This window comes from Asparagus officinalis, chromosome 8 (assembly GCF_001876935.1).
Source record: "Asparagus officinalis chromosome 8, Aspof.V1, whole genome shotgun sequence".
Lineage (NCBI taxonomy): Eukaryota > Viridiplantae > Streptophyta > Magnoliopsida > Asparagales > Asparagaceae > Asparagus > Asparagus officinalis.
In genome coordinates this window covers 67,597,332-67,611,429 of record NC_033801.1, presented here as the reverse complement: position 1 = coordinate 67,611,429, position 14,098 = coordinate 67,597,332, and positions in this window count along the sequence as shown.

Below are 14,098 nucleotides of genomic sequence, written 5' to 3'. Positions count from 1 at the left end.
ACAATATAAAAAACTAGCTTTAAAGAATGATAATCAAATAACTAAGCAAATGTAAAGCTAGATAGAGTTTAGAAAACTTCTCCAATAGATGACAAGATGGAGAGATAGAGATTGGAGCCCAAACAAAAAGATGATCTCCTCCACTTGTGAAAACAATCTTCAAACCAAACAAACACTAAAACACACTTAAACCCTTGTTTAAAACTCTTTAAACTTGTTTAAAACATTTCTTGAGTCACCTTAGAAGTATGATGGCATGGAATATATATAGGCTCATGAAATAAGCCCAAAAATCCAAGAAAACCAAGCAAAAAGACAAAATAATGGATATATCAAAATCTAAAAAATATAGTCGTTGTGCTACAATAACCACATCCAGAGAGTTTGGCGGCCGACCGTACCGGTCGACCGCTGGTACTGTAGCACTACGTTTTAGTTTTGTAAAATCAATTAAAAATAGTAAAACAGCTCCAAAAAAAATGAATTTTTTGGGAAAGTTATAGACATGTAGAATAACATGTTAGAGAAAGAATTTCTGAAAACGCCTTTCCCAGTTGATAGAAATAAATATTTGAACACAGATTTATAGTTTCTGAAAAAATTCTGACATACGCGATTTTGTAAAATCAATTGGGCATAGTAAATCAACTTCAAAAATAGTAAACTTTTGAGAGAAGTTTCTAAACATGTAGATAAATATGTCAAAGAAAGAATTTCTTGAATATCACTTCCCATTTATAAAAACTCATCTGTTTTGTAAAACATGCACGAACATATGCACAAACAAAAACATGATTTTGTAAATTCCATTAAACAAAACAAATCAATTCCAAACTTGATGAAACTTTGCAAAATGTTTATAAACATGAAAAAAAACATGTTAAAAAAAATAAATTTTCATTTTTCATTTCTCAATTGTGAAAACTCATTATTTTGTAAAAACATGCATGAATATGAATTTGTTAAGAACATGTTTTTGACAAAAAGAGTTTAAATGCATATTGAAACTTTATGAAATGTCTTCATAAACATTATAACACATGAATATAAAGTAAACATGGTCAATAAAACAATATCACAAAGTTTTCTCAAAATAGCTCATTTTGTGAGAAAATCCAATATTGTGTGTGTATATGATATTGAGCTTAGAGTATTAAACACACATAATATAAACCTATACTAAATATACCCAAGCTTGATGAAGGTCTTCAATGAGCATGACTTGGTAAACTCGCGGATGAAGCTTGAACTTAATCTTTAACTTTGAATTGCAAGGCTTCACTCACTACTCCGCCAACCTCCATTAGATATCATAGTTGAAGCTCTATTCCATCCATCCTCCAACATGTTGTTTACCTAGAATAAATACAAAACACAAATACTAGACAAACAACATTAGAAGTAAATTGTTTGTTAAACATCATCAAAACAAGAAGGCCAACACTCCTCTGTAACAGGATCTCTACAATTCATTGCTTTGTTACGGAAGCGCTTGACAAAATTATCGATTGACTCTCCATCTTTTTGCTTCTCATCCAGAAGGGTTCCGATTGACACTTTGGTATCATCATCGAAGAAATTGTTGAGGAATAAACTTTCCATGTCATCCCAGTAATTGATGCTCCCTGGCTTGAGACGCCGATACCAATCGAAGGCCGACCCGCGAAGGGTGCCAACAAATGATCGGACTATTAAAGCCTCATTTCCAGAGATCATGCCCAAATGAGACTTGAAATAAATCAAGTGCTGAATAGGCAAGCTCTTCCCATCAAACGGTGTGAAGTTAATCATATTGAATTTTGACGGGTACGATATTGAATCCCATTCTCTTGGATAGGGACACGGAATACCCGTCTTCTTTACTTCCTAAGCGGACATCAAAGCATTGACTTTGTTTTCAAGGTCTTGCATTTTCTTATCCTTATTTTCATCTCTTTTTAAGTGATGTTGAGCAGAAATAATTGGGCTACCCCCGGTGTTATTAAGAGGTGCAATTAAACCACCCCCAATATCGTTATTGGAAGGATCCATTGAACCACTCCTAGTCTTATTGTTATTAGGAGGTGTATCGGCCATAATAACTTCATCCACTTCTGAATCACTGTCATGTATAACATTCTGAGTGTGGCGATTGGATTCAGCTTGCTGACTGGACTCAGTAAGTTGAGGCCGTTGAGCTAGCAATTCTCTCATTTGTTTGATAGCCAACTCCATCTATGTCTTCATCTCAGCTCTAATTTCTTCACGTTTCTTGGCTAGAGTTTCTTGAAGCATTTGAGCAAACTGATCAGAAGTGATTGTGAACACTTCTTTGGTTTGTCCCGTGCTAGACACTGTATCATCAGAACAAGTGTCCGAGAGTTTATCCTCCAAAGACATTCCTTCCTGTATTCTCTTGTAGTCTCTACATCTGATAGCTCCTAACTGGAGTCGAGACATCCGTTGGGCAATTCTTGAATTGACTTTTCCTCCTGGGGAAAAGTCGGGATTTGATTCACTTGAATGCCGCTTAGATTTTCCTTTATCAGCCATGTTGATGGTGATTTCAGGGAATTCGTCATCTTGGACAGTTGATCTTCTCTTGTGGAAATATCTCAGCTTAGGCTTCGATATTTCGGTGAAAAGCCTCTGGAACACTGAGACTCTTTGCGGGATGGCTTCTCGTTTGGAGTAGTCGCATTCCGACGGTACTGCTCTAATGAGTCACATACAGAAACAATGAGAGCTTATTTCTCGGACAATCCTCTTTCGAATTTTGTTCACAACCCCAGCTTGATAGTATGACTCATCAGTTTGATTACTGGAGAATCCTATCGTCTGTTAGTATGACCTCCCAGGTATAACGATGTCTTTTGACGAACATGTTTTTTTCTAAGGATGTAAAACATTGTTGGCATTCTCAGGACAACTTATTATTGACTTTGAGCGATCCAAGGTTATGTCGGGAGTCACATGTTTAGAACCACCCCCTTGTGGGTGCGGAGTCTTAACGGGCTCCGAATGCTGATTTTGCACAACTCCAGACTTTGGAATCCAAACTTTGCAGAGTTTTGGCAGTTCTTTGGCCACCGTTTCCTTGTTTCTTTCTCGTCTTTGTTGTAAGAGAGCACGGGCATGAGCAGCGTTTGCATGACGCTTTTGCATACATTCTTTGAGGGTCGACCGAGCCTTTTTTACGAGAGTCCATTCCTCCGTCATGAGTTGTGAAGAAACATGAGTAGTTTGTCGTTGAGTTCAACAAACCACTTGTTGTTTCCTCGACTCTAAGTCCGCATAATAACGAACTCCGTCGGTTTGTTCCAAGGCCTTAACCATTTGACGAGCGAGGCGTTGGCGTTGCCTCTGACGAGCCCTTTTCGTCAGAGTTGGCAAACTTCGACTGAACGATTCCTTAATTAGGGCGGAATCATTGTGAGCAGAGCTTCCGGCTTTGGGGATTGCCGGGATAATGTTGTAAGGGGAGGCCTCGACAACGATTGGGTGAGAGTCTTCACTTTGGGCCTTCTTTGACATGTAAGCCTTCTTCAATGGTGAGATCCTCCTATACTTGTGAGACAATGAAGATCTTGAAGAGGGTGATGAAAGATATTCCTCAAACTTGGTTTGGTCGAACTCGTATTTGACCGTGGATTCAACTGGAATCTTGATCGGCTGCGACATGACGGTCTCGGCAGCGAGACCGTTGGCTCCCACTGTGGTCGCCAGTTTGTTTTCGCCGAAAGTCGTTTCTATTGATGATTCCATTAAAACTTAGATTGTTTACAGAGAATTACAATAAAAATAAGTAAAAATACAACTTTCAAGAAAATAACACAGAAATTGTTTATCAACTCTTTCTTTTGTGGGACTTTGCCTGTACCGGGAGTGCTTTAACTCGTGGACCGCCGAATCACAGATCGTGAAGGGGGCTTAATGATTCTTCCTTCATTTATCGAAGTGAGAATTTAAAACGAATATCTTATCAAAGTAAGACAATCGTTCTTCTTAAGATCAAGTCAAAGCTCGAATCTCAAGGAATCACACCAAGAACTCAAATCTGCTCTCTCTCTGCTCTGAATTGCTCTATCAAGTGCTCGATCGGATGCTCTCTAATCAGCCCCCTTGGATGCTCTCTAATCAGCCTCCTTTTGTCATCATTCTCCCACTACCTAAATACCATCCTTTTATGATGTTAGTGGGTCTCCCCTCAGTTTGTAACCATCTCCCCACATTTATGGTTAATCTCAAGTAGTTATGAAGCCAAAAAACCGTCAAAAAACGTGTTGTAACCAACTCTATGGCCGAGACAGTGAAGTCTGTCTCGCACTTTCGAGACAGTTTGTACTATCTCGGGTATTTTGGCTCTAACTCTCTCGTTCGATCTCAGAATGAGATGATCCAAGATGCGTTGGAAATATGACGAAGAGATCTACAACTTTTGTCTTTTGACATTCTTCATATTTGGTGTGAGACAGTCATGACTGTCTCGCATTTCGAGACAGTAAAGTCTGTCTCGCACTTCCGAGATAGTTTGTGTTGTCTCGGGTATTTTAGCTCTAACTCCCTCGTCTGATCTCAGAATGAGATGATCCAAGATGCGATGGAAATATGATGAAGAGATCTACAACTTTTATCTTTTGACCTTCTTCAGATTTGGTGCGAGACAGTCATGAATGTCTCGCATTCCGAGACAGTGAAGTCTGTCTCGCACTTTCGAGATAGTTTGTGTTGTCTCGGGTATTTTGGCTCTAACTCCCTCGTCCGATCTCGGAATGAGATGATCTAAGATGCGTTGGAAAGCTGATGAAGAGATCTACAACTTTCCATAGGAAAAACATTCATAGAGTATATGAGACACACATGGTACTTCACCGTTTTGTGGATAAAGTACAACTCCTGGTTGAGTTGTTCCTTTATCGTTTAGCATGTTTCACAGACTCGTACGCTTCGCCGACTTATTTTGTGTGCTTTTTAGCTTCTCTACCATATCAGATGATATCCTTTAACTCAGATAATCCTCCTTGACTCGGATAGTAACATTCATCGTTTTTTTTTTATCTCGAGCTATATGCGAGAACCTATAGGCAATTTTTTATGCCTATACCTGGAAACTGCTTGTGGCTGCTCTCATCGATGTAGATGGTGTGGAGGATGTTGTGGATGATCTAATGCTTATACCAAGTGAAGCTCCGACACCATGCAGAGAATATCTTCCTCTCCTATTATTAGGGAGAAATAAATATTAAACTTTGCTCTCAAATTCAAATATGGTAAACAAATATAAATAGTATGTAGTATTCAAATTGATTCGATTTTTCACCATCCTTACCTATTATGACCCATCAGGTTCTGTGTGAGATTGATGTTCTCCTCTGCAGAAAGCATGTGAGGGTCTGGCTCGGTTTGTTCCTCCTCCTGCGAAATGTAGACAGATGCAGCCTCCTTGGATGCAGTCTCAAATCCCTCCTAAAGCACAAACTTATAGTTAATTCAAGAAAATGATCATATTATTTGTGTTCTCGTTTCCTTGTAATGTTAACAAAATAGAATTAATAATACTACCCAAGATATGTATAAGTCTCACCACTAACTCGAGATTTGTCGTGATCTTATCCCGATTCTTCTCATCACCCCTATATTTATTGTTCATGGAAAGTACCATATGCTGCTTTTGCCCTCAAGTGTATCGGCATTAATGATTTCCCCTGTCATATTATAAATTTTTAGATTTCATAATCATACTAAACATTAAGATCTTTTAAATCTTTAAATGACATATACCGTATCCTGACAATAAACATCCTCAAGATTGGCGTAGGAGTGTGAGCCTAAGTGATGGTCATGCAACTTCTTTCTTCAATTTTCTGACCCCTTCGTGGATTTATTCTTTAAAAAAAATCTATAAATATAAAATGAAATAATATCTTAAAATTATAAACTAAATTTCATGAAACTAACCTTGGCGACATCGCTGTCCCAATACATGAGGAGAGCCGTGAAATGAATCTCGTCAACTCGGTCATCGAGGTTTAAAAACCTCTGTCAGTCCTCCTCATAATTGTCATAGGTTTCATGTTTGATCTCATGCCTCCATTGTTTGAGGACTGCTTTAACCTTGACATTAAACACATAATTCCAAGCCCCCTCAAAGTCCTCAAGGCAGAAACAATCCTGTAGATTTACATACACATTTAGTAAGGATAATTTAATATCAGTTACTAATTATTAATAAATGAAAATCTAAAACAATATGCACTTACCATAAGCGCAGTCCATATCGCCTCGTATGCGGTCCATGGTAATTCTCGAAAATGAAAATAAGGGTTGATAATGGTCGCTCTACGCAAGAGAACCCCAATATATGCATTCAATCGGGTCGACCAAGGACCAACGGGCAAATTAGAACTATTCCACCTAATAATGGCCCTCATTCCTCTTGGCGGTTGTTTAGACTTAGGCTTACCTCCGCCACGTCATCCCTCTATGCGATCTGACTTAGCACCTACAATAATAACAACATGATAATATATCATATAATATACAAATATGAAAATTAATAGTATTTATACAATTTACCATTCACTATCTCTCTATCTTTTGCTGCGAGTGCATCTGCTTTCCTAGTCTCCAACATAGGAAGCATTTCCTATAACTTTCTCGCAGCACGTGGGTGGTACTTCCTTGAGTCAACCTTGGACTTATGAGAGTCTGGAGGTAAGGGTAAACTGAGATAGTCCTGTGTCTTTGGCCGCAAGTCAGTATGGAATGTATATGATGGATATGTCGGGGTCCAAGTAGCACCTACGTACATAAGAAAGAAGAATCATTAATATTAAATTTTAATTGACCATTATCAATTATTAAATATTTAATACCTGTGTCAGGGGATGGTTCTGGTGCTGCATCAGAACCGCCAGGTGATGAATATCCCGCATCTGCAACAAATGAACACTATGATCTAGATAACTAAAAATTTATTAAAGTATTAATTAATTTTTATACATGCATCCGAAGATGGTAGTGTATCATCAGCACCACTACCTAGGGTGATACTCCGTGATCGATCAGCCGACTGATCAAAGAGCCTCCTAATCCTCCTCCTCATCTGCAAATTTAATAAAGACAATTGTTAAGAAAAAATTGTATACATTCTCATGACATATATTATTATGAAATACATTGTTGTTTTTATTATGATAAGATAAAAATCGATAATGTGGTGTAACATATATAGTTCATACCTACATCCAGCGCCACATTCTGTGCATAAGAGAATTCTTGCCAAACATCATCTGATGAACCAATTGTTTCACTATAATTATCTTCACTTTCTTCAATATTTTTTTCATTGTTATTAGGAAGAACAATAGATCTTGGCTCCTTGTACAAAACCACCCAATCAGACATGACATTCGGATCTTTCACAAAGAAACACTGATCAGCTTGTTCTGTAAAAATGAATTTCTCATCCGTATATACTTCTCGGTGAAGATTGACTAGTGTAAATCCATAATAATCCTCTTGCTTTTTTACAGGACACCACCGAACCTTGAACATCGTGTAAGTACATTATTTTGGTTTACCAAACCCATAAATTACCTCAACAATATCTTCTAATTGGCCATAATATAATATGTCAGCTAGAATTGGATTCTGATCTCTTATACTTGAAAAACATTCTTGAGCAAACAAGCCCATGACCCTACTGTTCTGAGTTACCCTCCTATCATCGGTCTCTAACGTTCAAAATTTATATCCATTCACCAAATGCTCATTATAACGTCTCACTTCGTAATAAGGACGTTGTGCATGGATAATAATTTCATCTGGTAATGTAGTATCATCAAGAAGTGATTTTTCAACCTAAGACAAACAAATTGAGAATATTTAGGTGATGTTATATTATGAATGTTCAATAATTAATTGTAAAACACTTACATCAATTCTTAACCAATCAGAAAATTCTTTCTTATGTCTTTTCTGAATATTGTGCGCTGCATTCCTACCGGTTGTTTCATTCTTAAGCTTCTCCAGATATCGCCTATATAAACAATATATAAGTTTGTATTGATAAACAACTATATGTAAAATGAATATTTCTCATCTATATTACATATTTTATTTGTTACCTTCGATAGTCTTCGAACATATCAAAGTTTTCCAACACATATGCATGAATTTGATCTAAGAGAGATCTCGGGTATTTTTCACGCTTCCTCTCCTTTTGAGGTGCTTGAGATGTGGTTTTCTTCTTACGCATGTAACGTGATGCAAACACAAAGCATTTTTTAGCTACGTATCCTTCAGCTATCGAGCCCTCGGGACGAGCTCGATTGCGAACATTGTTTTTCATGCAGCCCAAGTATCTTATAATCATAAAAGTTAATTATTAGCACAGTAATTTTAAAAATGCATATACAATTAATAAATATAAGAAAAATCGTAAATTACCTTTCAATCGGTTACATCCAATGATAAGTAACAGGACCGGTGAGTTCGCGTTTTTCTGAAAATGAAGGAGGGAATATTACTTCCATATTGCATAGAGTAACTCGGACATCCGATTCAAGTTTCTTAAAGTCATCTACATCTATGACTTTAGAGCATAATTTTCTGAAAAATCCACAATACTCAATAATAATCTTCGACGCTTCTTTATCCATATTGTTACGAATTGCAACAGGGAGAAATTGATGGAGAAGAACGTGATAATCATGTGTCTTCAGACCTAAGAGTTTTCTCTCTTGCACCTGGACATTATTTAAAATGTTAGCAGAGTAACCATCCGGTGACTTTACCGATTTGAGAATTTCATAAACTCGTTGCATCTGTTGACATTGTAACACGAGACGAAGGTAACTTTAATTTTTTAAGGCCAACGTCTTGAGCTTGCAAATCATTTCGGATATTCAAAGCAGTCAGATCTTGGCGCGCTCGTAGATCATCCTTCGACTTGTTTGCATCTTGTAGGAGAGTTGATACTATGTTATCACATATATTTTTCTCAATATGCATAACATCTAAGTTGTGTCGGATTTTAAGATTCTGCCAGTAAGGTAGCTGAAAGAAGATACTAAATTTAGTCCATCCTCTAGGTAATTTTTGGGCTTCGTCCTCAACTTGCATTTTACGGACCTTTCGCTTACGCTTCAATGGTTGTTTTAACTTTAAGTAATCTCTTACTCTGAGCGGGTTAAATTTAGAATAGCGTTTTTTTCCAAACACAACTTTTGGAAACCCCTCAAGTAATTGAACGATCTTATTACCTGTCAGTTGACGCGGCTTCATTCTTTTCTCAACTGTGCCATCAAACTTAGCTGATAATTTTCTGTACTTATTACTTAAGGGCAACCACCTTCGATTAAACCAATAACAACTCTTTCGGCTATGTGGTAATTGAAGAGCTTCAAATTCTGGACCACATACAGGACAAGCACACTTGCCCTTCGTAGAGTACCTGGACAGATTAGCATAAGCTGGAAAAGTCCATAATAGAATAGCACGTAATCTAAACGACTCTTTTAAATGGGCATCATATGCTAAAATACCCTCAGACCATAATTGTTTTAGCTCATCAATTAGAGGCTCTAAGTAGACATCAATATCATTTCCCGGAGCATGCTTACCGGGTATTAGTAATAAAAGTATCATAAACGGCTGTTTCATACAAAGCAATGTAAGTAAATTATATGGCATTAATACAACTGGCCACGTAGACCAGCCAGAGCTCATTACCCCAAATGGATTGAAGCCGTCACTTGATAGACCCCTTACATTTCTGCAATCTTTGGCAAAACGAGGATAAATTTTATCAACATGCTTCCAAGCTAAAGCATCAGCAGGATGTCTCAATTTACCATCGTCTACTCGATCATCCTTATGCCACCTAATATTCTTTGTCGTTTCCTTGTTCATGTATAATCTTCGCAATTTAGGAGCCAATGGAAAATGTCGAACCACTTTGACTGGAATTTTCTTCTGTGTTATCCCTGTCTCCAGTGTAATCCTTGTTGAAGAATTTGTGCGCTGTTTCCACCTAGAAAATCTACATGTCGGACACTCTTGAAGGTCTTTATTAGCTTTGTGGTACAAAATACAATCATTCGGACATGCATCAATCTTATTATAATCAAGACCCAGAGCAGAGACAATCTTCTCAGCTTGATAAGCTGTTTGGGGTATGCTATTCTCTCCTCCAGGGATTACAGTCCGAAGCAAATCAAGAAGCATTTCAAAATAATTATCTGACATACCGCTAAGTGTTTTAATATGAAGGAGTTTCAGCATAAATAAAAATCTGGAGTACTCGGTACATCCCTCATATAAGTCGTTTTCACTATCTTCTAGTAGCTCCATTATTCTCTTTATTTCTGCGGAGGAATGCATATCATCAATATTTTCGACACTCGCGACATCTCCTACCTCTTCAGCTTCAACTCCTTTATCATCTTCACTTTTGTCTCCAATATCATCCTCGACATTATCATCAATATCATAGTCTGTAGGTCGAGGAAAAATATCATTCAACAATGTTTCTGTGTCATCTATTTGTTGGCCACCGGACGTACCAACATGCATATTTGGATCCTCATCTTCAGTGATACCTTCCCCATGCCAGTTCCAATATTTATATTTCTCATCAAAACCTGATTTTATTAGGTGAATCCGTATATCATTTTTATTCAGCAGCTTCAAATTCCTACACCTACAACAAGGACAATACATAGCACCGCTTCTTAAATTTCTCGGATTCATTTCCGCATTACGCATGAAGGCTTCACATCCCTCCTTGTATCTTGTGTCATGAAATCTACGATGCCTAAGGATATCTATCCATGATTTGTCAGGAATTATCCTCATCTGTAAATTATATATAATTATTAAATACGATTAGTCTCACAACTACTAATACATCCATTACTCTTATACATTCAACACACATCAAACATACGTTCATATATCATTTAACAATATGAATATTTATCTACATAAAATATATATAAAACATACGTAAAAACTAATTACACTAATCTTGCGGCTGTCATAGGAAGGCTTCTATCATTTTATATGAATAAATATGCCATTAATAATTGTTTTTATCTTTAATTGCAGGTTAATGAAGAATAAATCTCAAACTCCCATCTCTCAACAAAGACCCTTGAGTAAATGAAGAAATAAGAGAAATTCAAGAAGCCAAAGGAAATATTTGAATTTTAAAAAAAACCAAAAGCCCAAATATCCCAAATGTCCATGGCAGTTCTTCTTTTATTGTTTCACAAGTGAATATTTGAATTTTAGAAGACCAAAAGCAAAGATTACACCAAGGACCGGACTTAACTGCAAATAATTGGAATGAACCGGACTTGGATGCAAAGAGTTAATTATGAAGCTCCATGGGCCATCTTTGCTGCAGCTTTGAATTTTTTCTTGGACCGGATTTTTGATGCAAATGAAACTGCTGCAGTTTGAAGACTCTTCAATGGGCTTGGAAAATCATTTCATTGGGCCTAACTTAGTTCCAAAACTTTTCGGTTTTTGGGAAGTTCCATTGGGCCGGTTGCTGCATTTATTTCCAGATTGAGGTGTTGCAGAATCGGATGGAGAAAGTCACATGAAGGACCGGACTTTGACCTGAAGCTTTATTTTTTTTCCCAATGGACCGGTGCTGCAAAGAGTTGGGTGCTGCAAACTCTAATGGGCCGGAAGTATTGGAAAATCATTGTTTTGCTGTTGGGCCGGTTCATTGGACTTTGCTGCAACTAGAATTTTCACAAAACAAATTGTGTGCAGACAAGTCATTGGGCCGGAGATGAAACGAATTGGAAAATCAACTGTAGCTTTGATTTTTGCTTTTCTTGGACCAAATGAGGACCGGACTTGTGATTTTGAAAATCAAAATCATTTTAATGAAGAAATGGGCCAGACTTTGGTGATTGGATTTTTATTTTTCTTTTGAAAATCAAATGAATCATATGGGCTTCCTATATTTGGGCTAGAGAAGAACAAAAAGCAAATTCAAAGGTGGAGATTCTGGCTTGGGGCTCAAGACAAATCCAATGGCTTATATTCATTGAAGATTACTATAAATAGGGGTAGAGAGTGAGGGGTTAGAGGTGTGAAAATTTTTGTAACTCCTTTTGGAGAGGAGGGCTACTCTTAATTGAGAAGGCCTTCCAAAATTGTAACTTTAGTTGCAATTAATAATAATAATTTTTTCACCACTTTAAATTTTTCTCTTCTTCTCTTTGTTGGATGATGAAGATGAAGATGAAGATGGAGAATTATTTGAAGGTTTGCATTTCCTTTCTTTTTCTCTTTTATTGCTTATTAGTGTAGATTTATTTCTATGCTTGTAGTTTAGATTTTATTTTCTTGTTAAATAGCCAAGAGGCTAGAACCCTCTTGCCTTAGATTTATTTCATGCTCATAGATTAGATTTATTTTCATGCTTATAGAGTAGATTTATTTTCTTGCATTTAATTCTTGCAATTTTATTTTGTAGTTTAGATTTTGCACTTTATTTTGTAGTTAGATTTTAATTTCTTATACTATTCACCTTGAGGCTAGAACCCTCTTGGGTTTAGTTTTTCTTTTTGTTTATTTTTATTTTGTTTGATTCGCCTTTAGGCTAGAACCCTCTAGGGAATCACCGGCTCGGCCTTGGCCGAGCCACCTTGAGGTGGCTCAGCCACCGAGCCACCTCAAGGTGGCTCGGCTAAGGCCGAGCCGCCTTGAGGTGGCTCGGCTTTGGCCGAGCCCCCGCGGGCGGTGTTTTCCGACTTTTTCGAGTCGTTTTCCGTTGTTTCCGGTTCTGTCCGTGATTCGGTTGATTGAGACTCTGATTGGTTGATCTGATTTGGCAGTAAGTTGGATTCCTGATTTGGCAGTAAATCCGCTTCTGAGTTCGAGTCCGAAATTGATCTTGATTCGATCGTGATTCGTCCGAGTTTCCCCTTGGTTGGATGGCTCGTTGATTCCTCAACTCATTAGCTTGATTCTGCACGCGGGTGGATGCATTCCGTCGCTTCTGTGCGATTCGTCGATCTCGTCGCCTCGTTGGTTCGTCGGTTTGTGCCGAGCTATGCTAGGGGACCTATAAGCAATTTTATATGCCTACAGATACCCCCTCCAAAGTATTTCAGTCTCGTTCTTTTATAGAAGAGTCTGGGATACTTTGGATATGATTGTCCCTACCTTCAGTCGGTATAACGGGACCTCGGAATGGCTTCTGTTCTTGACTCCTTCAATTCTCCAGGCTTTTCGGTGCTTTGTCGAAAGTCTGTAAGAGTTCCGGTGCTGCATTTATTGTCTGACCGTTTGTCGGAATTTTCTGAACTTGAAGTCGATTCCTTTGAGCTGACCATTGATTGTGGCGTCGAGTCTTTATGCACAACGCGTTGTCCGGCGTAGTGTGGTTGAGTTATCCTTAAGAATATTTATAAACAATATTCTCCAGGAACTTCTCAAACCAAAAATAGGGAATAGTTTATACTCATATACCTTATTGGAGTATTAAGAAGCAGTTTATACTCGTATACTTTTCGGAGTGTTTCTGTGTCCAAATGCGCTGAACCGGCTTAAAATGAGCCAAAAAAGGCAGTAAATCGGTTCAAAAAATCCTCCGACTCTTCCGAACATGTGGGAGAAGAGTGAGTAAGTGATGGGTTGAATCGTCGCTCGATTTGAAGTCGTTTCGATGCTCGGTTCGACTTCAATTTGAGTTTTGGTTTGAATTGGGTCTGGTCCGGTTCGGTTCGGTTCGGCCCAAAACCGGTTCACCCTATATAAAAAGGGTTTCTTTTTCTTTTCTTTTCCACCTAATAAGGGGGTGTTTTTTTTTTTTTTTTTTTCTCCCTCGGACGGCCCCCCCCCTTTTGCCTCCTTTTTGAATTTCTCTTCCCTCGAGCCTCCGTTCTCCCTCAAAACTCGATCTTCGTCTTAGATTCATCCTTCCTTTTGATCCTTGACTGAGAAATCCCTCGAAACTTCCATATTTAGACTTTCCTTCAAGCCCCTCGAGCGCGTGGTTCGAGCACTTCCAAGATCTAATTTTTTGTCAGATCCTCGAGCTTCCCCTCAGGTATATCTCCATAATCTTGATCTATTTCATGTTTGATCT